Genomic DNA, 26441 nt, shown 5'->3' with positions numbered 1-26441 from the left:
AATTAGATCAAGTATTATTCATAAGTGTCTGTGTTGTCCTGATCTATGCAAAGATCCTAATAACAAAATATCTTGAGGACATTTTTCACTTGAAGGAATAAATAATGCAAATTAATTGCTTACCTCTTAATTGCATGTTTTTCCATAAAAAAATATTTTTTTCTTTTCAACACACCAAGAGAAGAATGAAAATATACTAATCCCCAGACAGGTCAGAACAAAACAACAATTTACCACTGAAACAAAGATGCTTTTAACAACTATTAAAAATCTCAGAGACTGGGTTCCACAAAGCAAAACTAAGCAAAAGAAAAAAAATCACCCTGAAAGGCATTTCAGCATGAACAGCTGGGTAAGAGAGTTTAAAGGAACAGAGATAATACAGAGATCCTAAATAGTCCCATAATCTCACAATTACAGAGTAAATTGGGGGGACTCTGTAATTAAAACAGACATGATATTGAAGTGATATGTTAAGCCTCTCCAACTGGCAGATTGCAGTTAGGATGTTTGAACTCCAAAACTCCAAACAAATGCAAATGTTCCCTGCCATCACATCTACCAGCAAATATACTAATCAAAATCAGGAACTGTGGATAACTTTTAGAATAATCAGTATGGTCATAATCGTCTGTGTAAGACATTGCCCAGCATGATAATGAATCATTTTTTCTCTTTAATCTTACTTCCCAAGAAATAGAAATACCTCCCACATTTTAGTAAAAACTTCTGAGTTTTTCTCAGATGACGGAGATTTTTTATATTTACCTAGAAAAAGAAGTCAGGCAATCAGAAAATATAGTTTTGATAGGACTGCAGAAGCATCTGAGACTCCAGTTGAGACCATCAAGGCAGTGTTTATTCATCAGAAAAATGCTATCTCCACAGGTTCTGCAGGAGACCTTCTCTTTCCCATACAGTTCAAATCTAGACATTAGAAGCTTTGCAGGCAGCTCGTGGGGCATTTCTTTTTCTTATACCTATATCCTCAGGAAGGCATTTGTCACCCTACATTCTTCAGGTTTGGCCTAGGAGCTTCACTTTATGGATCAAAAACCAGGATCCAGCTCGCTAGTCTTTCATCCCACTGTTGATCCCTTCCTTATGTATTATCCTGCAGAGAACCATTGCAGAATTTAGTTCTAAACCAACAATCCCTCACCCCTTCCTCCCCAAAGCAGGCTGTTACTCACAGGTGCTGAGACAGTCATGCTTAGTGGCACCAAATGCTCTGAAACTCAGATCTCAACTTGTCTCCCTCTGCTGCCCCAGGTTTCTTTTCTCTCTTCCCTATGAAGACTCGTGCCTACCAGTATCAGTTGCCTGCTTTTCTTCCTGGTTTTATTCCCTTTTCCTCCAAACACACTTCCAGATTTTAGATGCCCACTGCAACAATTTTAAAAGCTTCCACCACTGCTCCCAACTTTTTTATCTTGCCTGAAATCTGAAACACAACTACATTTTGCTAAAGCTCACTCTTAGAAGAAATCCACAATGCATCATAATGTAGAAAAGTACAAAAATACTGCTCATAACTATTTTACAGGAAAGCATAAAGATACTATTACAGAAAATTTGTTTCTATATTACAAAACAGCCATAGGCAGAAATAATTCCTGGTGAGTGTATAGAAGTGACCACAGAAAAGTAGTACACATAAAAAAGTCCAAGTCCTGATATTTTTAAACCATGTTTCCTGCAATTTAAAAATGGTGGATACCATTTGTGTTTTTTTCTTTTTCTTTTCTTCTTTTTTTTCCTTTTAAAGCAGATAGATTCTTTCAGCAAAGCATAACAAACCAATCATTTCTGAAGGCTATGTGTTGCATTGGCATGAAGCTCTGAGCCAGAGTAAGAAAAGTTTAGGTGGCTTAAGGCTAGGGAGGGATTAGATGGAAGTTGGGCCTCTGGAACACAATCTCTGCACTCCATCAAGAGAATTTACTGCCATCTTTGAAGATGAGCAGGCAGCAAACTGAAATCTAAGACTAAGCTACCAGGACAAGTTTCTGGCTGGAGAGCAAACACTCTGCTATGGGGGCAGGAGCTGTCACATCAGCAGTGGATAAAAGGCACATTGCCATGAGTGTGAATTCTGAGGAACTGTCACTCTGTGCCCTGACACAGCCAATCACCACATATGTTATGGCAGCCCTGTGCAATTGGATGCAGAGAATGACCAACCTATTCCTTTTCACTTTTGTGCTTCCCAGGCTGTTCTTAGATTCACAGATAAAGCACACAGCTTCCATCTCCAATTAATGGTGCCAGATCAAGCCTTTTCACAGAAGATACTCGAGCACCAGAAACAATAATTACCTGACATGAAAACAAAAGTGAAGAGTTCATAAAGAATCTCACTGGCCAAACAAAAGGTATCCAATTCTAAACTTTGACTGTAACACTGGGGGAACCAGCAAAAGCAGGACAACACAAACTTAGCAAAAAACATTACTTAACAACAAGTTCAATCATATCCAGAAGTTTGTACACAAGCCAAAGCCTCAGCTACAGCCAAGGTACACAAATGTCCCAGTTCAGTGTATGGTTTCAAAAAAGGAGCCCAGACATAGCCACTATGAGGGAACAATTCCTAGGAAAGGCATCACGAGGGAAGGTGAGCCCTAGTTCTTCTACAGGTTTACTATAGCTCTGAAAGTTAATGAAATAAAAAATAACGTCCAATCTTAATAGTATTACCTTTATCACAAAATAGCCTAGTCTTAAAAAGAAGTATTAAATTAGCTTAGAAATACTCATTGACCACTTGACTTGAAAACACATTTCTTCTGCTTTTGGAATCGCATGACTTGGGTGTATAACAAAGCACAGCGCAGCCTAGCACACACCTGCAGAACTAAAACACACCTGTGGAACTTGTGTCCATGAAAGATCTATCAATGCAACTTATCAAAAGAAACAATTGAGACAATATATGTCAGGCATGCCCCAAGAAAGAAAACCCAACCTACAGCTCTAAATTCCTGCATGGAATATCTGCAGTCATTGTTAAGTGGTCTCTGTGTTCCTGAAGGAGAGAAGATGGAGCACCACCACCTGAAAGTTCTTGATTTATATTGCACTACTGTTCACATCTTTGCACAAAGGAGATGGAGATGTTTTCTCTTTCAGACAAACATCACTTCCATATCCTCCTTTGGTCTGGAGCATTAGACTGGTACATTCTTTTTATCAGAATCTTTTACAAAGTTATGTTTGTAACTCTGCCTGTAAACACGGAATTCCAGGAACCTATGAATGGCTATGTACAACTCTTTTCTAATCTGACCCTGAGGCAAAGTTTCAAAGTCACAAAAGGAACAGAGTAATAACAAAATAAAAAAATAAATCATAATTTACAGGTATTAACTGCTAGTTTACATTTAGATTTCAAAATGTTACACTTAGGACTCTCAAACAAGAATTCTGTTTAAGAGATATGCTTCTGAAATACAATTAGCATCTGAAATGCTACCACAAAGATTTTTGTTTTCCATTTTAGCTGATAACTACTTAAGAGATAAAATAAATATTTCATACTAGTGGGCTTCTCAGCAATGGAGAAATTAGATATGTTTACAGTCACATTAAAACCTTCTTACTTTCCCTGCAGCATCTTTGTGAGATTTCATGAGGGAACCATTTTTTATATTTAGAGCTTTTAATTTTGGGTAAGAGAAGTCAATTTTTTCTAAAACTTATGAAAACAGAATCTTCAGTTCTGAAATGTGTCTGAGCAAGTGGAGAGAGGGGAAGGGAGATAAATTGCAAACTTCTGGTGGGTTCCTGTCCTCTGAATTAAGAGAATAGATTAGAGTTACACTTTTTATTTTCTTCAAGCAAAGAGCAAAATACAGTGTGAGGAAACAAGTGAGAAAGAAAAAGGGCAAACATGGAAAGTCAGACACTCTTGCATAGAAACAGAAGCCTTGATCTTGAAAAAGCAAAGAGTACCCTACCTGCAATTAAAGAGATGAGAGGTGGACAGAGTAGAAACAGTGACCGGTCACAGCCCATTACAGGACACTCACATCAAACTTGTTTTGGTGCAATTGTGACTCACTGCACTTCTTTAATAACTCCCTATATGCTTAAACTTGAACAATAAAAAGGATTTCAAACAGCAGAGCATAAAAATCTGTGCTAATATCTGAGTCTTTTTTTAATATATATATATACATATACATATAATCTAACAGACAGTTTTCTATAACTATTTCTATTTCCAGAGTTCATTTTTTACAGTGATTCCACATCTTTTAGGTTTCACGCCTCAGAATGTCAAACCTTCTGCTCCCCAGCTGTGGAAAAGCAGGTCCTTGCACTGCTGGGCTGTCCTGCCAGGCAGCAGCAAGTTTCACACAGAGCAGCTGCCTCCTCCCAAACGCCAACCCTGCACAGGCACTGCAGAGTGTGTCTGCCCTTCCCTAGGGTGGGTAGATGTGGTCACCACAGCAAAGCTAACAGGGGCAGGAAAGGCCTGTGGAGAGCCCCAGAAGCCAGAGTTCCAAACACTCACTGACACCTCTGAAGATGCAAAGTGAGTACTTCAAATTAATTTGACTAGTCCCATAGTTCTTGAGTTATTGAAAACAAAAATATTAAACCAATTTGTCTCAGAGCTTGAAAGGTTAGGTCCAATAAGTAAAACAGAGCACAGATGATTAATAGCTAAGGATATACAAGATACCAGAGATATTATTTTTTATAATAAATAGGTTTGTCAACCTCTTTTATAATAGCCTCTGTCCTAAATCAAATTTAGACAAAGGAATGCAAATCAGAGAATATTCTTAATCAGTGCTTTAACTACAAGATTAATGATTCATTTAAAACAAATGTCTACTCTGATAAAATAAAATCTCATTATTTTAAGAAGCTGCCTTAGTCTACTTGATTACTCCATCTAATAGGAACATAAATTAAATAACAAAACATAAAACTCATTTATCTTATAATTTTTACATTTAAAATAATATTGTTGTAAGCTGCTGCTGAGTACACTAGTAATGAAACAGCTACACAATAGTTCCAGTTAAAAATCAGCAGCAGCTTGGTTTGCAGCATAAAAGATAACAAAAACACAGCTTGCATATCAATTGCATCTTTCAGTAAAATACACAAATAATAAAATGCTGGCCAGGATTACAACACTGGATTGAAACCCTTCAAGAGACAGGCCAGTAGATTCACTTAATGCAGGGACCATGGTATTTTATCACTGCATCATATCTAATCAACACCCTATTGCAAGAAGCAACACCAGTGTTTTCCCTCGAACAGCACCTTTTTGCACAGATGAAAATGCTTGTACAAAGGCTTTTGCCAATGTAGGTAATATTTCAGAGGGAAAGGAAATTGCACTCTTAATGATGTTACCATTACAGAAATTTCAGTTCAGTGAAAAGCAGGCTGGGGAGTCAATGGAAGGTCAAGCCACTTAGAAGTCAAGCTCCTTGAAAGAACAGGACTCTGAAGTTGAATTGTTTTCAGGGAGAAGCCTGTTGATAGGTCAATAGCTTGAGTTTTATAGCTGACAACATTCATGGAAAAAAATAACTTCCAAGGCTGAAGTGGCTATGGACCACTGAACAACAGGATTGGGAAAAAAGTAGCTCTACAAGTCACAAAGTATTTAAGCTCCCCATTTACCATCTTTTTAAAGAATGCTACTTGCATGACTGGTAAGTAAAGCTGGGTAATGTATCTCTCAGAAACTGCTGAAATACAAAATAAAATTACAATGTTTTACAAGACAATATGAAATCTTAAGATCATATAAAAGTTGCTTGATGTTCTAACAGATTACAAAATTCCTTAAGTTGAAAAGATTTTAAAGACCATCTAACTTCTTTGCCATGGGCAGGGGCATCTTTCATTTGCAATTTACCCATCCAATTATCAATACAGAATTAAAAATTAGGAGAAAGACAGGCAAACATCAAGTGAAATCTTCACTTGATTTCAGACTCATCCATACAGATTCTTAAACTTCTAGCAAAACTTACATCATATAGGAAGCAAGAATCATTTCCAGTGTTATAATCTCAGTGATCTTGTCTGGAATATGCAAGCCCATGTGGGCACCTTCACATAGCATCCACAGAAATTCTTCTTTTCCCTAAGCAAAGTGAAAGACAGAAATGGAAAAAATCTTTGAAAGTACTCTGAAAGTATTGAAAGTACTTATACCATTCACTTGTTCCTCAGTAAGTGATAACACTTATAGCACTCTTGCAGATAAAGTTTAAAAATAAAAATTGGGAAGTGGAGCTGGAGTCAGTCCACAGCCAATTTTTACTTTCTCAACTATCTTCCACATATGAATAAATTAGCAAGTCCTTTCAAAGTACTAATGAAAATCCCTGTTTCCTCCACTTTCATAATCATAGGAGATATATTAATAACTTTTCACTCCAACTGAGTAGGGCTCCCCATCTGCAGCTTCACAGCCCTTGATTGAATTCACAAGGTACTATTTGTGTATTCAGATGAGAAATCTGATTGCCATCTGTATGCACTGATTAGTTAGTGATCAAATAAGGTGCAAAATATATTCAAGTATGCAAATCAACTCTTTGCCCAAATACCAAAGGCTCAGTTATGCATGGCCACCTGAAATGTGTCCTTTATGTTTCACCATTTGCATAGCTTTAATATTAGTTTTCATCACCATCTCAGGGAATTGCACTACTATTACAAAGTTAGCACATTGATGTTGGACAAACACTGCACTAGTTTTGTTAGAACCCAACAAAGACTGTTATTAGCAAAATAAGACATTTTAGTTGTTTTAGGTTTCCATGCCGCAGTCTTGCTAGAGGCAGGATTGTCTTAAATTACTTCCTTTTCACAGAAACAGAAAACTGCAGCAGACAAACTCACCAAATAAGAAAACCAGATGAAAAATTAATACTGAAGTCAACAGTATTGCACCAGATGTAGCCTCTAATCTTGATTTCTATACCTGATTCTACAAAATCAGGCAAAACTCACTGCTGAAACCACACAATAGTGATATGGGAAAGTGTATTTGTGGGAACTGAGAGGTACTAAGAACACTCTAAGAGTCTATTCTCTGCCTTATGGCCTTTACATCACCAGGATGACAACTGTTTTTCCAGGTCTTTCTAAAAACATCTGACTTGGCCTCATTTGTGAGAGCACAAAATATCCACAAGCATGAGAAGTGACTGTGCATCAACAGAAGTCATGCATGGCAACCTCCTGCCAGGCCTTAAGTGCAGTTAGCTCAGAAAGCATTCTAAGTCAAAGCTATATACATCCCTGACCTTTCTTGCTCCTGCAAACCAAGCTAAATTCATTCTACCATAAATTGGATGTTCAAATAAGAGCAAAACTTTATGCACAAAAGCACAGCATTTGATCTATTATTTTCTCCCTTCTCCTCCTTTGGTGCTAGTGCGAACAGAAAGCCAGAAATTCCTCAGAGGGTTAGTTTAAGGAAAACATGTATTAATCAATTGTTTTTTTTTTTTTCTTTTTTAACCTTCATTTGTTATTCTGAGAAATTCTGTACAAATCAGTGTAAGATATAATCACAAAAGAAATTACCTGAAGGCAATTCAGAATGTGAAATGTATGTCTATAAAATACACTAATTAAACATTGACAACTAATATTGATTTTGATGTAAAAAGTGAAAAACAGCAAGGCTGAAAATGGTATAAGTTCTTTAATGGTGGCTCAGTCACAGATCTCAAGACAATCCATCAATTCAGTATTTTTTTAATAAGTACATATAAGTTTGTACAGTTCCCTTCTTTTAGTCTAACATACACTAAGCAAAAAAAGAAGCAGAATTTTAGCAGACATTATATTTATAAGCTATATACCATGTTATTTTCTCTCACCAATAACTTTACTACAGGAAGAGAGCAAGCAACCTATTCCTCTGAATAAATGCTGCCTTCCCTGGTGTGCTGGGTCTGGCTGGGATGGAGTTAATCCTGAGTAAAACCCATATCATGGTGTATTTTGGACTTGTGATCAAACCAGTGTCATAAAAACACCTATGTTGTGACTTTCACAGCACCATGGCTTTCTTTTCACTACTCTGCCCACCTCAGCAAGTAGGCCAGAGGTGTGACGTGAGGCTGGAAAGGGACACAGTTGGGACAGTGGACCCAAACTGACCAAAGAGACATTTCCTACAATATGCCATTATTCTCTGCAATAAAAACTCAGGGAAAGGAGGAGGAAGATGGGGGTTTTGGTTATGGCTTTCATTTTCCCAACCAACCATCATATGTGCTTGCTTTTCTGGAATTGGATGGACTTTAGCCTACCAACAACAACTAGGGAATATAATTCTTATTTGCTATTCTGCTTGCACATGCAGCAGCTTTGCTGCTTCATCTCAGCCCAGCGGTTGCCAGCCTTTGCTCTTCTAGTTCTCTCCTCTGTGCCATTGTGGGGTGAGTGGCTAGGTGGGTGCTTAGCTGCTGGCCAGTGGCCAGTTAACCCATGGTACCTGGGCACACTCAGAGACACTGTTCTCACCATTACACTCCCTGTGCTTCTACTTACGTTTGGGAATTCTGAATAAAGAAGACAGATTGTGACATTTCTTTTCCTTTTAATCTAACATTCTCATTGCTGTTTAAAGGGCAGGGATGAAGATCCAATTTAGAATCTGCAAAAAAAAGATAAATATCTCTAAAAACCATGAAATGTTGATAACGCCTACTCTCAGCTACTTAAAGGCAGCACTGTGAAGTCATCGTGCTCAACAACTGATTAAGATAGCTGATGAAAATTATCTAGTGCAGATAGTATGAATACCTCTGAGGCATACAGTCCTTTATACATTATGAAACCTTTAGAATTTGACTGAATTATTAACAAACAACTGAGAAAAAATGAATTTAGTTAAGTGATGAGTCATAAAACTGGGCCTAAGACTGTGAAGCTGTGATCTAAAGCTTCCTACATGTGTTTGACAAATATTGTAGAAAATACTAAAACAAAAGCAAGATATATATAATTTTTTTGCCATCCCTTGTTAAAGTAGGGGTTATCTGTTAACTACACACACACATAACTGGGCACAGAGGCAGTACCCAAGTACAAAACAGGCTCTTAGTGAAACCACGCAAGGAAACAAACAAATACAACAGGAGGGTGGAGTCACCAGAACAACACACACTTCATATAGAACTACTCTACAGCTCTCCAAACAGCTCAAATCAAAAAGTTCCCCTTTAATAAAAAAAAATTCTCTTTTTCTGTCAAAACAAACAAGGACAAACAGAATAAAGTATCATCTTGGTTACAAGACAAATTGTTCATTATATCAGATCATACGGTGATAACATGTTCACTAAAACAAGTTTAATTATCCTGCTAAGATAAGTTAATGGATTCTGTCCCTTTTCACATTTAGTTTTCCTCATCTTTATTGGATCTCCCATGTACAAATGATGGGGACATGACTCTCATCTCTATTACTAATACCACTACTTTTGACTCTAATCAGAAAATTATGTAAGCAAATAACTAGGTAAAAAAATCCATGCCCTGATTTTTGCTGCTGTAAAAGAATAAACAATTCAGATTATTTAATCTCTATAGCCTTAAACAACAATTAAAGTAATCCTGTTATTGTCAAAATTAGATGGATTATTATTCAGGTGAGCATTAAAAAGTATCACATTGACTTTGTATGCAAGAAATTCATTACTTTCAGACAGGAACCGGGTACTTTTTCATTGAGACTGGGGTCTTCACCAAAAGTGGCACCAGCATAAAAGCTCTACTTTTCTTTGAGAAGCAACAGCAATCAGGAGGAGAAGCTTCAGATGGGCTCAAGCACAGTATCAATTCACATGACAATTTTCACCACCATCCTATGTGTATTATGCACCTCTTGGTGAATAAATCCATAGAAAGCATGATTTTCTTCTGTCCTTGCCTGAAAAGGACAAATAACCCACATATTCCAATTCAAACCCTATATTTTAATCCACATAATGGAAAAGATTTCAAGAACTCTACAATTTTTTCAAGTGCTCCTAATACCTTATTATCTAAAAAATACTCCCCCAAAAAACCCCAAAAAAGCACTAACAAATGTTCTCACCTTGCTTAATGGAAGAGAGTATCAGAATTTTTAGGGCAAAACATAGCAATAAAGTCCAATTGCTCTGTGATACTCTAGCATAAAATGTCAGCTTCAACACAAGGACAAGCGAACCCACTTAGTTTCTGGTGAAAGCTGAAGTTAGAAGGTATACACTGAGATGTACAGCAGACCTCTCTAATACATCCATTGCTGGAAAGTCATTTTTTCTTTCTTAGCTATCTGGAGAGAGACAGAGCTGTTGGCTCAAACAACAGGGACTGAACATTTTTTCACTCTAGTGCACTCTGATAAATAAAGGCTACATGCAACTGAGACAGGAATGAGCTTTCACAATCAGTACCACAGGTTGCTTTGAAAGATCCCCTTTGAACTCAAGGCAAACCTTTTGCTGAATAACATCTATGAGTAAAATTTTCTACCATTTCTGGCAGACTACAAATTAAGAATCAGAAATAAGAATCAGAATAAGAACAGATTTAAAAGCTCTCATGAGATCAAATTTGCCTAGCTGAGGTTCTCTTCTCAAGTTCTGAATATCTTTGAAGGTGGAGATCACACAATCACTCTCGTATTTAATGTCTGACCACCCTCAAGGTAAATTTTTTTCTACTATTGAATTGGGTTTACCTCATTGCAACTTCTCTTGGATGACTCTTGTTCTGTCATTGTGCACCTACCAGAAGAGTTTGGCTTCCTCTTCCCTGTACCTACCCACCAGACAGTTTAGGACAGCAGCAGCCTCTTTTCTTCTTCAGGCTAAACTATCCCAGCCCTCTCAGGCTCTCCTTGTAGCATCCCAGTGGCCCGTCTCTGAACTCACTCCAGAATATCTATGTATTTCTTGTACTGGGGAGCCCAGAGCTGAACATAGTATTTCAGATGCAGTCTCACAAGCACCAAACAGAGGGAAATAATCACTTCCCTCCACCTGCTCTCCATGCCCTTACTTTTAGTCTAGTATGCAGTTGGCCTTCTTTATTGAGAGGATACATCACCTTCACATGTTCAGCTTTCCCACAGGGACACCTAAATGATTTTCTGCAGTTCCACATTTCCACACTGGACTGTTATAGCTTGATTCCTGTAGATAGTAAACTCATCTTCATTGCTTATGTTTTTAAGAGCATCTGGGCTACAGTATCTCATCTTTGAGCACTTCACACTGTCATAACTCTTCACAGCAAACCAGACAAGCTCTGTTTATTGCTCTACTCCAGCATAGCACGTAAGCACTAAAGGCAAACAAAACCTTTTCATATGCCAAAAAACCTTGGCTTTGCAACCAAGGCCAAGACAGTGCTGGCAGAAAGCAAAGTTACTGAGTATCACCTCATAAATCCTGGACTCAGCTCACATTCATATGGAGCTAGGAAAAGGCTGCTATGACTCATCTCTCAAATGCTTTAAAGTTACACCAACCCAGGTGTCCTGATAGCATCCCCCAACAGCCACAAAATAAGCATTTAGAACTTTTGTTTGTGAGCATACTATCATTTACTTCCTCTTCCTTGTTCTGGTCCTTTGATATGTGATGCACAGAAAGCAGTATTTCTTAGTTTTCATTTGGCTCAGAAAAGCAATCTCTGTCATGCCACTGGGTGTCTGACCACTAAATTATGTAATTAATCCTGTAGAGGAGGGGCTGGAAGTAGTACTTCATTATGAGTAGATACCAAATCTCAGCCTCATTTTCTTTGCACTGTTTACCTCAATATAAAGATCAATGTATCTGTAAGCAGAAGTTAGAATGATATATAACATCATGAACTGAAAATTTTACTTTGGAAAAATAAATATAAGCTGCAAAGCATTTGATATTGTGATTTCCTGGTGTAGCTTACCAGAAGCAGAATGATTTTACCAGCCCAGTATCAAAACTGAATGCCTAATTCTTTACTCCTTTACAGCCTGTGTTCCTATAGATCTGTAAAGAATGGGAGTAAAATGCTACTATTTTAGCAAGACACATTTTCTGCTTTTAGGAAAGAGTAAAATCTGTCAAACATTCCAAAGAGATTTTGCCAAGATCTTGATTCATTGCAGTCATTACACCTGAAACTGATTTTTACTGCTAAAATACAACTTTTTGAGACCATAGTTGAGTTTCCATGAAGATTTAGTAAAATACTCCTAAGGCAGCACTGAGGAATAATTGCATTAAGTATGGACACATCAGCTACCAAAAAATAGCAGAATGGTTATACAGCACTGACTCCTATTTCTTACCTCCTCTTCTACCAATGCATTTAAAAAGGAAAAAAAATATTCCTCTCTTTCTTTTCATCTTATAGACAAGTGCATGAGTCAGTAAAAGCTGTGCATTAACTATGATATGTCACAAATATGATATGACACAAATAGGACAGCAGAAAACCCATGCATTGAACACTTTGAAATGTATTACAGACTTGTGATAATACAGAATTTGAGAAGACAGGAGCTCCAGAAAAAAACTCAACAGTGGGCACATGTAGAACTATAGAATATCCTGATTTGGATGGGACCCACAAGGATCATCCAGAATCCACACAGGACAACCTAGAAGTTAAACTTTATATCTAAGAGCAAACATCTATTTAACACCAAGAGGCTTGGGGCCATGATCACTACCTGGAAGATCCTGTTCTAGTGCTTGACCACTCCTTCAGTGAAGAACTTTTTCCTAATAGCCAATCTAAACTTACCCTTTCACAGCTTCAATTCATTTCCTCGCCTATAACTCTCATGATCAGACACACTATTTTATAAATTATGTACCACCTACCTAATGTCAGCTGTTCCTATTTCACTATCAGCTTTAGCTAACAGGATTCTACAGATTTCAAAGTAGTAAAATACTAGTAACCTCCACAGTTTTCTTGTTATTTTCACCTTTTGTTAACTTGCTTAGCTATTTCAGAACACTGTAAATATGTACTTCTATACCAACAGCAAGAGAAGTTAATGAGATTATGGCAGCTGTTAAGGCACTCAATACCATGATGTTGACTTAATAAAAGGAATCCATTTTGAGAACTGCATCACTATAACAATAATGTAAAACTTTTTTTTTTTTTTTTGCAGGCACTGCAGTACTGCCAGCCTGAGACAGTTGCCCTTACACCTGTCAGGCAGGTGCAGACTCAGGATCCCTATTCACAGCCTCATCAGAACAAGACTGAGTGAAACAGAGGAATACAGAAAGGGATAACAGAGCACATGTGAGATGTAATACCACAGCCTGTGAAGCCAGGAAAGTCTTCAGAGTCTTGAGCCACACAGAACTCCAGGCATCAGCAGGGGGCACAGGGAATAACAAAAGCAGAAGTCACAGTTGATAGCTCTTGGGACACAGCATATTAAGAAGCCACAAAGTTAGATGAATCTCTGAAGTAATCATGCTTACCAGCACAAGGAAGTGCAGCTGGAAATGGCACCTTCTGGACATTCTCAGTCTGTACATCTTTGCAGATGCAGCAATCTCCTTGAAATCTACCCCTATTTCACAGGGAGGAAAATTTCAGTTGCCGCTGTCAAGATTTTTCTCCTTGAAACAGGTATAATGTAGACATAGGATAGAAAATTTAATTTTAATTAAATCTGAAGTTCAGGTATGAAGCATGACACAACAGAAGAAACACTGTAACAAAAGCTTACTTTCTGATCACAGGAAGTGGATAAAATCAATTCTTGAAGCACTGAGGGGAGAAAAGATAACTGCACACAATCATAATAAAATAAAAACCAAAACTTGGGGGTTTGGTGTGTTTGAGGATTATTTTTTGCTTTTTGTTTTTTTCTGATTGACCAAACACAGCTTTTAAAACAAGGACATTTTCAGTATGTAAAAGTAGTCTACAAGAAAGCTAGAGAGGGACTTTTTACAAGGATATGTAGGGATAGGACAAGGAAAGAAGGTTGGTTTAGATTAAAAATAAGGCACAGAAGCTCTGACTACTTTAGCTTTCTGGTTAGGCAGTTGTTTATCCAGAAAAGTTATCATGTAACAACACAAGAATAACAAAACCTTTTTGTTGATGTTTTCACAGCTACCCATTGTAACTGCCCTTTAAATGGCTACATTCTTACAGAGTGCATCAAATTATGAATGAAGAAAAAGTAGTGAGAAATAAGACTTAGATACTATGTATAATATCACTATCCCCTGATATTAAATTGCGTTTGAGTGCAATTGAGTCTCTGTCACAGCAGCTGCACAGAGATCTATTTCAACCAGCACCTCTATCCTACGTACAGTATTCCAGAATACCATTCTCATCCCTGTTACTGCCTGAGTGAATACACAGGCATACATCAAACCAGACAAAGTTTCAAATGGTAATATGGTACAGGATTGAGGTTTAAACTAACCCCAGAAACTCTAAGAGCATATACATGTCACTGTGGTACAGGTTATTCAATATCTTTTATTGATGCATTTTGTGCCTGACTTACTGTTCTGTACAAAAAGCACACTTAACTCTTACTGTGAAATACACTTAGAGATGGTTTCCAGACAGCCAGATCTTAAAAGTTCTGATCACCTCTATGCCCAACTTTCTTGTGATATTATATTCCAGATACAGATTTTTAAAAAATGTGCTCACATGTAGCATATTGCTCACCCATGCTGCACTGAGATATTTTTAAGCATTCATTCTTTTTCCCACAGACTACAGGGTTTGACAGATAAAAACAGGATGCAACAAAAAGCCATGCTCCCTTTTAAATACTTTTACATCAAGTGGTGGTTCTGCTATTAAAATAATGGGTGCTCAGTAAAGATTGAGTATGACTCTCCGTTTTGGTAAATGTAACCTGGAAAATGTAGGTCTTTACTACCAGGCCCATAATCTCTTGGAAGAAAACCTATTGAAATACACTCTGAATAATATTTAACTAAAATACTTTCTTTTTTAAATAACTGTGAAGAGAATTGTAAAATACTGTTTAAAAACATCTCAATTGCTGAATTTCAACTCTTAAATGCCTTTTTTATAAGTAATATCAACCTCAAACTTACTGCAATTCACACTTATAACTTTAGACAATATAGTTATGTATATAAAGTAGGTTTATATTCTATAATAAAAAATATAATTTGTTTTTAAGACTGCACTGTGTTAATTACATACATGTATATATTTCTTCTATTACTATATTATTATTATCATCATAATCATAAAGTTCTCTGTAATTAGTTCACATTTTAGACTGGGAATGGAATATCATGGAGCCAGTATAAGCTGGCATGGATCAGGCTGAAGTAGGAATGACAGCATCTCCACCATGCCCTCTCCTCTGCCTCTGGCTTTCATGGAAGAGTCCTCTCCTTGCTCACAGCAGGAACACACCTGAATGTCTCCACAATACCCCAAACACCATGCTATCAGTTGGGGCACCTCAGTTTTTCTTTAGCTACAGATTAATGAGCTGGGAGTTGATGAAGTATATTGTTCAAGTCCTTTTGTAGAACCCTACTTTTGATCCTTCTGGGTTTATAGTTAATTAATAGTAAACTAACTCCATAGTAAACCATTAGTTGGATTTTGTGTTTAGAAAAGATGCAAGAGGCTTCAGGACTAGAATGTGGAGCTAGAGCTTCTCTACAGGCTTTACACCATTAAAGGACAAATTGGAAAAAAAAATTAACTCTTTAACACAAGGAAACTTGTGCTTTAAATTCCTGACTATTGCTAAGTACCTCCAGTGCAGAAAAGTAAAACTGCTTAGAATATTTTCAAAGGTGACAACCTAAATACTATATATAGTTCTTTAAATATCTTTTATTCAGGTTAAAACTATTCAGCAAATTAATGTCTTTTGTCCATAACTCATTGACTCAAAAGCATCAATTGTTTGTCCTCCTGAAATAATACCACATAAAAGTTGAACTTAAGTCATGGACAAAGACCTCAAAGAGTGAGGTGAAGATAAATCACTTACAGACAGCATTTATATTATCAGTACCAGTGAGGCTTCTTTGTTTATTGAAAGACTCCTAGAAAATGTATTAATAACTTTTAATTTGATAGACTGCACTTGCCCAAAATAAATCTAAGCCATTTTTAGACCACCACAATTCATCACTTTAACTTATTACATGGGAAGAAATTCTTAATTGCCTCCAGAGTAATTTATTTTAAATGAAAGGGAAAAGAATTCATAAATTATTAATCCTTTTCAATTATTCTTTCCCAAAGCAGTGGGACTACTTATTTTCAAGAAAGTTTTTCCTACTCACAGAATATAAGACTGCTCAGTAAAACTCACTGAGCACCCAATTTTGTGCTGCATTTTGGTTAGTGACACAGCTGCTGCCCTGACATTTTCAGTCTTCAGAGTGGTTACAAGAATCAAAGGGAAGCAGGGAAGGACTAAATTTAAGTCAAAATTGGAGAAATCTCTGATGACTAATCAGTATTTAAGAGCTAAACTTGTACTTAAACGAGTTTATCTTCTCTTCAATTACCAACCACAACTCCAATCTGGAGTTTGATATTTCAATGAACCAAGTGCATTTGTAGGGATATTTCATTTGGCCAGCAATGGACAAAATTATTTAGATTTTTATCATGTTATAACTCTCTCTTCCTAGTCCCCAGAGGTGGTAACTCCATAACTGCAATTTAAGTCCAGAAAAAAAAAAAGCAGTCAAAAGCTAAAATCCTAAAATCCACTTGAGAGCTTTTCAATAAATTTAAGGAAGGATAACCAGACATGCCAGAGAGGTGTGAAACTTACCAATGATCTATCAAGTTTTCATGGTGCAGGACTTCCTGCAATTCTAGTTAGGCATTATATCTACACTTTAGGAGAGAACTATGCTTGGATTAATAGCAGGCAGAGCAGCTACCAGTCTTTGTCTTCTTTCTTATTTTGATTTGCAAAAGGTTGGAAAACAATTCCAAGAGCATTAGACTAAAGGAGTGATCAAAACAATACAGTCTGATGGGATATTCTTGTACTTAACAAGGAAAAGACAGTGCATGGCATACTTGGCTTTCAAATGAGATGTCATTGACTCAAGTCTTAACTTTGTGGTCCTTAAAATGGTCAACACCTTTATCAAAAGGAAAATGAGATGGTACCAACCATTTGTCCCAACATCCAAATAAGACAATGAATATCTCCATTTTTGTATGCATGTCAGCTGGTATCTTGAGCATGGGATGGCTGCACTGGCTGTTCACCAGGAACATGGGTGGCTGCCAAGCCTGCAGTCAGCCCTGGCTGCTGCAGGATATAACTGGGAATCTTGAAGGGCACACATTCTACTATTAAGGCACAATTCACTCTCTCTCCAATATATTTGACTCCAACAAGAATGTATTTTCTAATGCTATGAAAGGGTAAAGTCACCCCTCCCAGTGGGTTTACTTCCTTTCCTGAAATGCACTGAAAACACAGCCAGGCCAGGCCTAGCTGGAAATCATCACTCTCTGGCCATTCCCCTGGTGCTGCTTTCCTGTACTGCCTCCCTGCCCAGCTGGCTACCTGTGCTGCTCCCCACCTGCTGCACAGCCCAGAGGGTACCTTTGACTGGGCAGAATCACACTCAACAGAACAGAAGAATGAGAAATATTAAATTTCCTTTGATAAAATTCAAACAAAGGAGCAAAATGAACACAAGTCTATTCAGATTCAAAACAAAGGATCTCTGAGTAGAGTCCTCCTGCAGCTGTAATACCAATCTTAAGGAAAAGTGCACTCCCAGCACTTGATCCCTGATAAGCACATTATCTCTGCAAAGATGAGTTCACAGGGTGCAGCTAGTGCAGGGTGGTTGCACACTCCAAAGAAATATACTCTTTATAAAAAAAAGTCCTGTGCCAATTCAAACTCAGCACTGTTTAAGGCAGCCTGCCCATGTAATTAGCAGGGGCAGACTGTAATATGACTGGCCTGCTGGGGAAAATGAGTTCCTGAAAGCTCTGGAAGCTGGGCTTAGGTAAGCACCTCTTGCCACAGCATTTAGTGTCCATTTTAATTGCACACATGTCCTTGGCTCTGAATTACAACAAATTGTTAAGGCAAATAACATCTCAGTTATTTAACTGCTAGGGCCAGACAGCCTGTGCTGTAAATGGATGACATCTCAGGTAATGAATATTCTCCCCAAAACTAGACCACAAAGGTATATAATAAAAATGTTCTAAGCACTCATTAGTGCTCATTTTCTTCTGCAGCCTACAAATGTGAAATCTAATTTTGTAGGTCTTTATACTCTCTTTGCATTCATTTTGGCTGGAAATGAATGGTGATGTTAACTAAAAATATCCTCTCAACATTGAAATGAAGCACATTGGGTTAAGAAACATAGTCCAAACATCTGCAGTTCTTCTCAGCTCAAATTTATATACATTATTTAATTTCACCAAGATCTCAATCATTTCAAAATACTTAAGCATGACTAACCTAATGGGAAAAATTGTTTTGAGCACAGAAAATATTAACCTTATTGTATATTCATGGTCAACCAAAAGAAGCAGCATGTCTAATGTTGACCCTAGGTAGCCTGGTAGAGATTTTACAACTTTTTTAACCATCCCAAAGAGAAATTACGTTAAGTTCAAAAGAAAAATAACCATCTCAGTCTCAAAAAAAAAAAAAAAAATTAAAACTGGCAACACACCCTGAACAACTAGCAGAGATAATTGCTTCTCTTAGAGCATGTACCAATCTCAGCCACACGTCCACATCTGGCCATGAATATTGTGTTTACGTTCTCCAGAAATGACCACACAAAGACAAAAAAAACATAGTTTGACACAATGTTTCTCCATTAGTATTAAAACCTAGAGACATGCTGGTAAGTCAACCCAGACATCTCGGTGGGGCTGACAGGCTCAAAGCCTAAAAAGCTTCCATACTTTTAGCACGAGCATCTCCTGTACACATATATCATTCTTCAGACAGAATGTTCCCTCAAGAATTACTTCAATCTATTTGAAAACTCTTGCTTAAAAAAATATTACTGTAATGTTGTTAATTTTAAGTGAAACTTAAATGTAGGTGTTAAAATAGATATTAAATCCTTTTCGTGTAACACTAAATATCTATTGCTTTCCCTCAAATTCTACCATGTTGTGTACTCAAAGCCTTTGGATACTGAGCTGTCACAACAAACACACTGTAGATGTTCTGTACATGGCTAGCCTGGTTATTAAAACACATCTAAAAAAAACCTATGAGGAAAATGATACTTTCAAGGGCTTTTGTACAAGTAGAACATATTTCCTGTGTCCTTTTGAAAGAATGATGTCTCCAATCATCCCTATTTTTAAGGGCTTCAACTTGAATGATCTCTCAATATTCCAAGGAAAAGCTGAGATACAAGAAAGTTTTGCTTTTAGAAGGTAACATGTAACACTTGCCATGATGAGGATTTTCAAAAGAAATTGCCTCTCCAGTTCTCCTTTGTGCTCTGCTACACATGAGAAGCTGTGGGTGTAGAACAGAGAATGCTAACCACATCACTAAGAATCTGCCTTATATTACATATAAAGTTTTTACTTCCTGGGAAAATTAGAAGAGCAGCTCAGTATCCTCATGAACCAAAATAAGTCAGACCTTAAGACCCAAAACCTGGCACTACCCTTTTAAAACCACAATTAACTTTTGCTAACAGAGAAAGGGTGAAGTCAGCTGTCATTATGTTTTAAATCAACCCAAACACAATAAATATTTGAGTAATTAATGATTTTTTTTTTATTTTTTTTTTGTGGAACAGTTCTGACATCATCTAATTTTTTTCAAAACAATGTAATTTAATCCTCTCTTGGAAACTGTGTACTTAATCTCTCTGGGAAACTAAGTGTACTGCCATGTATGGCCTTACACAGGAGGCTGACTGTAGTGGTTTGTAAGAAGAAAACTAGAAGCTGTGATAGGATTTCTCCCATCCCCCTGACAAGCTGTAGACACAAGTTCAAAGTCTGTAACAAGATTCAGTTGTGCCCTCTATAACATTAATTTCATATCACTATAATTACACACTCACACAAAGCTCTTCCTTGTCCACACCATCTAAAGCTCCCACTAGGATGACAGAATGGTGAAACTAAACTTTTGTTTACAGTCATAAAAGAACATCAGCTCACTGGAAAAGTCAACACTTATTTGAAATTATATTAAAATAACAATTTAAGTCCAAAATTCACATGAAGTACAAACAGCTACAAGCCCAGAATTTTCCTGACTTTTGCTTTACATATGCATAATAAATTATCCTATGATCCTCCAACTTCAAAATATGTTCCAATTCCAATTTATATGATGATTACATTAAGTCAAGTGAAAGAACATATTTATGAATCCTGAAACATCCTTCCTTTCTGCATGACAAAAGCATTTTTACCTTTTCTTTGTGTCCAAAGTATATGCAACACACTCCTACTGCACTTTTTCTTTCTACAAAGAAGAATCCGTTCTTGCAACTGAACAAGAGGAACTGTCCAAAATTTAACAAAGGCAACTGTGTGGTCTGTCTCACAATTGTCCAAAGTTTAACAAAGGCAATTGTGGGGTCCTGCATTTGAGGTGGAACAACCCCACGCTCCAGGACAGGCTGGGGGTAACCTGCTGGAAAGCAACTCAGGAGAAAAGGACCTGGGGGTCCTGGTGGACAACTTGTCCATGAACATTCAGGGCTCTTGTGGTTAGAAAGGCTGATGGTGTCCTTGGGTGCATGAGGAAGAATATTCCAACAGGATAAGGGAACTGATCCTGCTCCTCTGCTCAGCCCTGGTGAGGCAATCTGGAGTGTTGTGTTTGGTTCTAGGCTCCTCAGGAAAAGAGAGACATGGAGCTCCTGTAGCTGGTTCAGTGGAAGTCTACAAAAATGATGAAGGGTCTGGATCACCCCTCTTATGAGAAAAGGGCCTGTTCAGCCTTGAGAAGAGACAACTGAGAGGGGAACTCATCAATGTCTGTCAGCACCTGAAGGGAGGGTGACAGAAGCACAGAGCCAGGCTCATCTCAGTAATGCCAAGTAATAGGACAAGAGGCAGTGGGCAGAACCCGATGCACAGGAGGTTCCACCTGCACATGAGGAAAAGCTTCACCATGCAGGTGACCAAGCACTGGTACAGGTTGCCAAGAGAGGTCATGGAGTCTCCTTCCATGGAGATATTCAAAGTCATCGGGCACAATCCTCATGGTCTAGGGGACCCTGCTTGAGCAGTGAGGCTGGACGAGATGACTGCCAGTGGCTCCTTCCAATCTCATCCATTCTGTGAGTAAAATTCCAGGATAATGACATGGCACTCTTATACCAGCCATAGAAGCAGACTGAAGATGACAACCCTGGCAGGTTGTGTGCTTCCTTTGGCAACAAAAGAGGTAAACAAGGGCATAGTCCTACACCTCTTTCTCTAAATCTATTTTCCTGCATACTAATCCTTCCATTTTCCACAGGCAGCTGGGTCCTAATACCCTTCCAGCATGTCAGAGCTGCAAGACTCTGATAGACTCTTTTCAGAAAAGCTCATCCTCTTTAGCAGCATGTATGGAAACAGTGGCAACATGGAGGTGCATTTCACACAAGCAGCAGCAGGGAAGGCAGGACTGTCACTCCTCTTGCATGAAAGCCCTTTAGACCAAAGTCTTAAGCAACAAAACAAGTTAACCTTCCAGCAAAAAAATAAAAATACACAATAAAAAACTCAACCACTGATGTAAAACAGACCCTCTATTTCTGTGCACAGGCTAGTCTTGCACCCAGGCATGAGATCTGTGTCCATATTGACATTGGTTTTACATTGCTGACCTTCCCACAAAGAGCATTGGAGTTCTACATATAAAAAGCACTACAGGGACAAAGTATAACTTCAATAGTATTATAATCACAGCAGTAAGTCACAACTGATTCACACCAACGTGACTGTAAAATCCATTCTTTTAAGTTCCACAGTAAAATAGAAGACGAAGGTATTGCATATGAAACAGAAAGAATAATGAAACAGAAAGAATATAAAGTTGGGATGATTCAACAGCATTTTTAATTATAATCACCCATGGAGAAAGTCAGCAAGCAGATCCTCCAAAAAGGAGAACAAAAATCTACGTAGGATAGAAATACCTTGATTCCTAAATGGTGCTTTTTTTTTTCTTTAATTTTGTTTCTCCTTTCAGGTGAATTTTGAAAAGCCTCTTAATCTCCTGCTGGATTCCTCCACCAACAAAGTCACTGATGAGGAATTCATGAAGGATATACAAACAAACTAACTGGAGCATTTACAGAAATCTGCAAACTAGAGTCTGTAAAACAGCATTACTTCTACATCTAAGCCCTTTGTCCACATCCCATGGTTAAAAAGTTTGATGGAAGAAATCAGAACAATTACAGGGAAAAAATGTTTATCTGTACTTATGCCCTTAAGCCAAGCTGCAGCAAATACTGCCTGAAATTCTTCCTGAAAAGCTGACCACTTAACCCACTTTCTGAAAAGACTGAAAACAAACAAGCAAAAAGCCAACAAGAAAATAAGACTTGAATGACCTGGATATGAGACATTTTCTAAGCTGAGAATACAAAATGTGAATTTATAGACGCTGGCAAGTGGAACTTGCAATGAAGACAGAGCAAATCAGATTTCTCAGAGAAAAGCCAGTTCTCAGATCCCTAAAACTGACAAGACTTCTTACTTCATTCTCACTCAGAACAGGTGTTGCTCCTTTCTGCATTTTAATTTTTTCCTTCACTGTTTGATTTTGAATATTAGCTCCACTGCCAGCTTTCTTCATTCATAATTCACCCCTTACTGACAAGACTGAAGCAAAACCTTTTAAAAGGAGCTAGAGACTTACTGGTGTTTAGGATATTCAGCTAAGATAAAGTCAGGTTTGAGAAGCAGATCCTACAGTTATTTCATTATTTGCAAAGGAAGATCATTCTACCAGGAGAGACTTCAAGGTCAACACAGATGTTTGTCATGATCCACCTAAGGCAGCCCCTGGCACAGTTTGGTTATTTCTGCAAACCCAAGTGCTCCCATGTGTAAATTTCTTTGCTTCTCACAAATTTTAAAAAGTCCAGCTTGGGGCTCCGAAAAGACAACTTCTGAACACTGGCTACATCAACAGCACTCATTTACCCTCACAGGAATGCATTTTATCCCAAGATTGCAATTCTCACTTGCTTTGCTTACATTTAATAATTGTTACCAGTGCAACTGTATTAGCAAACAACACCTCTGCAAGGTCTTAAAATAAGCAGATCCTCAAACACAATTTTTCCCCACAAGCCTTTTTAAGAAGGGCACTTAGCTCCATCTGCTGGATTTAGACAATTTCTCTCTGAGGCTGAAGACCACACAACAGAAATGGATTTCTTTTCCATTTGTTATACATCTTATATGCCTAAAACATATAAGGAATCCAAACTGCTGCTAAATAAATACCTCCTCAAGTGCTATAAAGGCATCACTCCTACCTGAAGGTCCATTAACACATCTCATTAATGCCCTTAGGGGCAGCGACATCCATCCTTTGCACACCTGTCTCCAACTTAGTAGTAATTTCTTGTATTTTGCCCTGTTTGCTATGCTAATTATAAACCCAGAGGCCAGGGGTCACTACTGAAGCTAGGCTGTCCAACTAGATTTAATTAAGTATTTCAAACATCTAAGCAAAAATCTCTGGAGGAAAAAAAAAGCCTGACTAGTAAATATAAAGATGATCTTTCAATCTGAACCTGTAATACCATAAAATCCCACCCACTAATAATACTGGTGTGTCATTAGAAATCTTAGAAATGGGTATTTTGCAGCTGATTCTCTTAATAAAGGAATATCCTTATTTAAAGAAAACATCTTACAATGAGTTTAGAGGTTCCTAAATATATATTCATCATTGTTTCTTCCCTTGGTATGCACTGTTTCAGCTCATCAAATACTTCTAAGGAATAGCCAGAATGGCATAGAGATATGTAAAATTTCATTAAAATATATTTTTAAAAAGCTATTTACAGTTATAACATTTTAAATCAGAAAAAAATAGAGGGGAAAAAAGCATAAAAATATTTTTACCATCTGTCTGAGGTGACTAGTGTAACTAATATATGGCTTACCTGTGTCAATGAACCAATAAGAATTGCATCAATAAAGCCTTTAAAAAAACTCAACCAAAAAAAAAAAACCAAAACAATATACCAAACAAACACCTCTATACCCTATTCTTCTTATAGGCCTAATTCTTACATTATTTTTATAAGCGTATTTTCATTTATCTTAATGAAGCATGGCTAAATTTACACTGGAGTAATTTAAAGCAGAGCAGGGACTGCATGCCTGCAGACTGAGCCCTCTGTGTACTTTGGTGGGATTTTGTTCATCTGAGCACAGGCACAAAATGTTTTTATGGCACAGTAGGTATTTCAGTGGAAAAAGAAAACTATCTGAAACATTTTGGTTGTCAGTCACCTACCTCTGGCTATTTGTTACACTTTCTTTCCCTTGAGCCAGTCACCAGAGGAGATACTGACTTTTCTTACAATCTCTCCTCCTGAACAAGATACATTGAAACAGCTATTTAGTACACAGAGAGCAAATCCAGGGGAAACAAACATTTTCCTCTTCCTATACTATACAGAATTTTTAATGCAAATAAATCTGAGATACATCTATTTTCCCAAAATAGGAGGGGATTTTTTTTTGCTTGTTTGTTTGAGGGTTATTTATTTTAATTAAAATAAAAATAAAAGCTGTGTGGTTTGTAACTACATTTCAGAAGTCCTCTGCTGCCCTCATGTGTTTCACGGGCAAAGTAACCCTTGCAGTCTACAAAGAAACGAAAACGGCTCCTCCAGTCAGGATTACTTCTGTTTGAAAACAGCATAGCCTATACAAATAATAACCGAAAAATAGCTGAAAGTTTATGTCTTTTTTCTATTAAAGCTAGGTTGGCTTGTGTAAAATTTAACGACTATATATTAAAAATAAGAAAAAGTATTCAGCTTAAGATAATCATAATCCTGGAACAACAGATTTCAAGGGCAACAGGCCAATTTAGAGAGTGTTGATCATGTTCGACTAATGGAAAATCTTAAATTTTTAATGAAAATTATGTTTTAAAATAAAGCATAATTTCAACATCTTTCTGTTGCTTGCACCAACTGGCAAAGTAAGTTCTTTCCTGTTCCATTCTACTGCACCATAGAGAATAAAACCATGTGACTGCTGCATTAAGGCTGCTGCTCCTTCCACAACCAGTACATCCAAAGCTATGGTGATCACAGCAAGCTGTCCTTTGACACTCCTGCCAGACACTACACCCTGCACTTCTCACGAGGGCCTCAGTGCTCAGTCACAGTTCAATGGAATTTGCCTCCAAATTTGGCTGCTGAGGTTCAAACCATCCTTACAAAGGTGTCACCGTTCAGTTCTTATGTCATCCTATTCAGTCTCTATGCTGATCCCAGACCTCAATCTGTCAAGATGAATTTGTAATAAATTGTAATAACATCTCCAGCGCCAATCCTGGGTTTACAGTGATGAACCGTGTCAGAATAACCAATAAAATCTGCCCTGCTAACAAGCTCTTCCATACACTGGCTATAAGCCATAAATAGCCTTCTCTGTTACAAAACCAGTGGCAATTCAGCTAATTCCATGGGAGGAGGGCAAAGGCAAAGTTGGATTGTGATCCCGACATGTTTGTTCCCCAAGCACAGTGCTACCAGGTGTGCTACTGGCACCACAGGACAGGACAACGTGGTGTTAACTAGAGGCTACGTGGGGGTAAAGCAGCAGAGAGAACTGAAACATACAGCAGGTTTAAAGCACTCAAAGATACTATTTACAGGCACTGCATAAAAATGCCTGGTGATGGAAATTAACTAAGAGGGCGCTACTAATTCGTAGTGGCCTACTGGAGCTTTTAAAAGCTGAACACTGACCTGCTTCCCCAAGTACCAGCATGACCAGTCTCTGAGGAAAGTCATGGTTTCTCTCCGTGAGTTCTTTCAGCACCAGCTCTCTCACTGGGACGCAGGGGCTGCGGGCACCGCTGGACAGCACCGGGCAGCTCTGCATTGCCCTCCCGTGCCTTCCCTCGCTAAAGCCTTTAACCTGCATTGCTGCTGCTTCCCTCTCCTACTGGCAGTCCAGCTTGCAGGTACCAGCTGACTCGGACCTGACTCAGGTACCAGTCTCTCGGAGAAGGTTTTTATAACCTGGCAAATACCTGAACGCTCAGCATCCCTTCGCCCCTCCCTGGCAGCCCTGAGCGCCTGGCTCCCACACGGAAAACACCGCTGGAAACACGGCTCTGCCCAGGCGCTGCTGAGCGCTCTGGAGCACAGCTCGGACTGGGCGCCATCCCCCAGAGCCTCCAGGAGAAGGATCCGCAGGAGCGC

The 26441-nt window shown here is 38.0% G+C and overlaps 1 long non-coding RNA gene across 1 annotated transcript; it reads right to left on the bottom strand.

Moving 5' to 3' along the window:
- Positions 1–5906: 5906 nt before the first annotated feature.
- Positions 5907–26343, bottom strand: LOC139592294 (uncharacterized). Its single transcript, XR_011679953.1, has 4 exons — positions 25983–26343; positions 13491–13582; positions 8551–8656; positions 5907–6121 (listed from the first exon to the last, which is right to left on the bottom strand). It is a non-coding gene; the product is annotated as an uncharacterized lncRNA (long non-coding RNA).
- Between the last annotated feature and the right edge of the window lie 98 nt (positions 26344–26441).

This window comes from Agelaius tricolor, unplaced genomic scaffold (genome assembly GCF_023055355.1).
Source record: "Agelaius tricolor isolate 1412-34295 unplaced genomic scaffold, bAgeTri1.0.p SCAF_8, whole genome shotgun sequence".
NCBI lineage: Eukaryota > Metazoa > Chordata > Aves > Passeriformes > Icteridae > Agelaius > Agelaius tricolor.
This window is presented reverse-complemented; position numbering and strand designations above follow the sequence as displayed.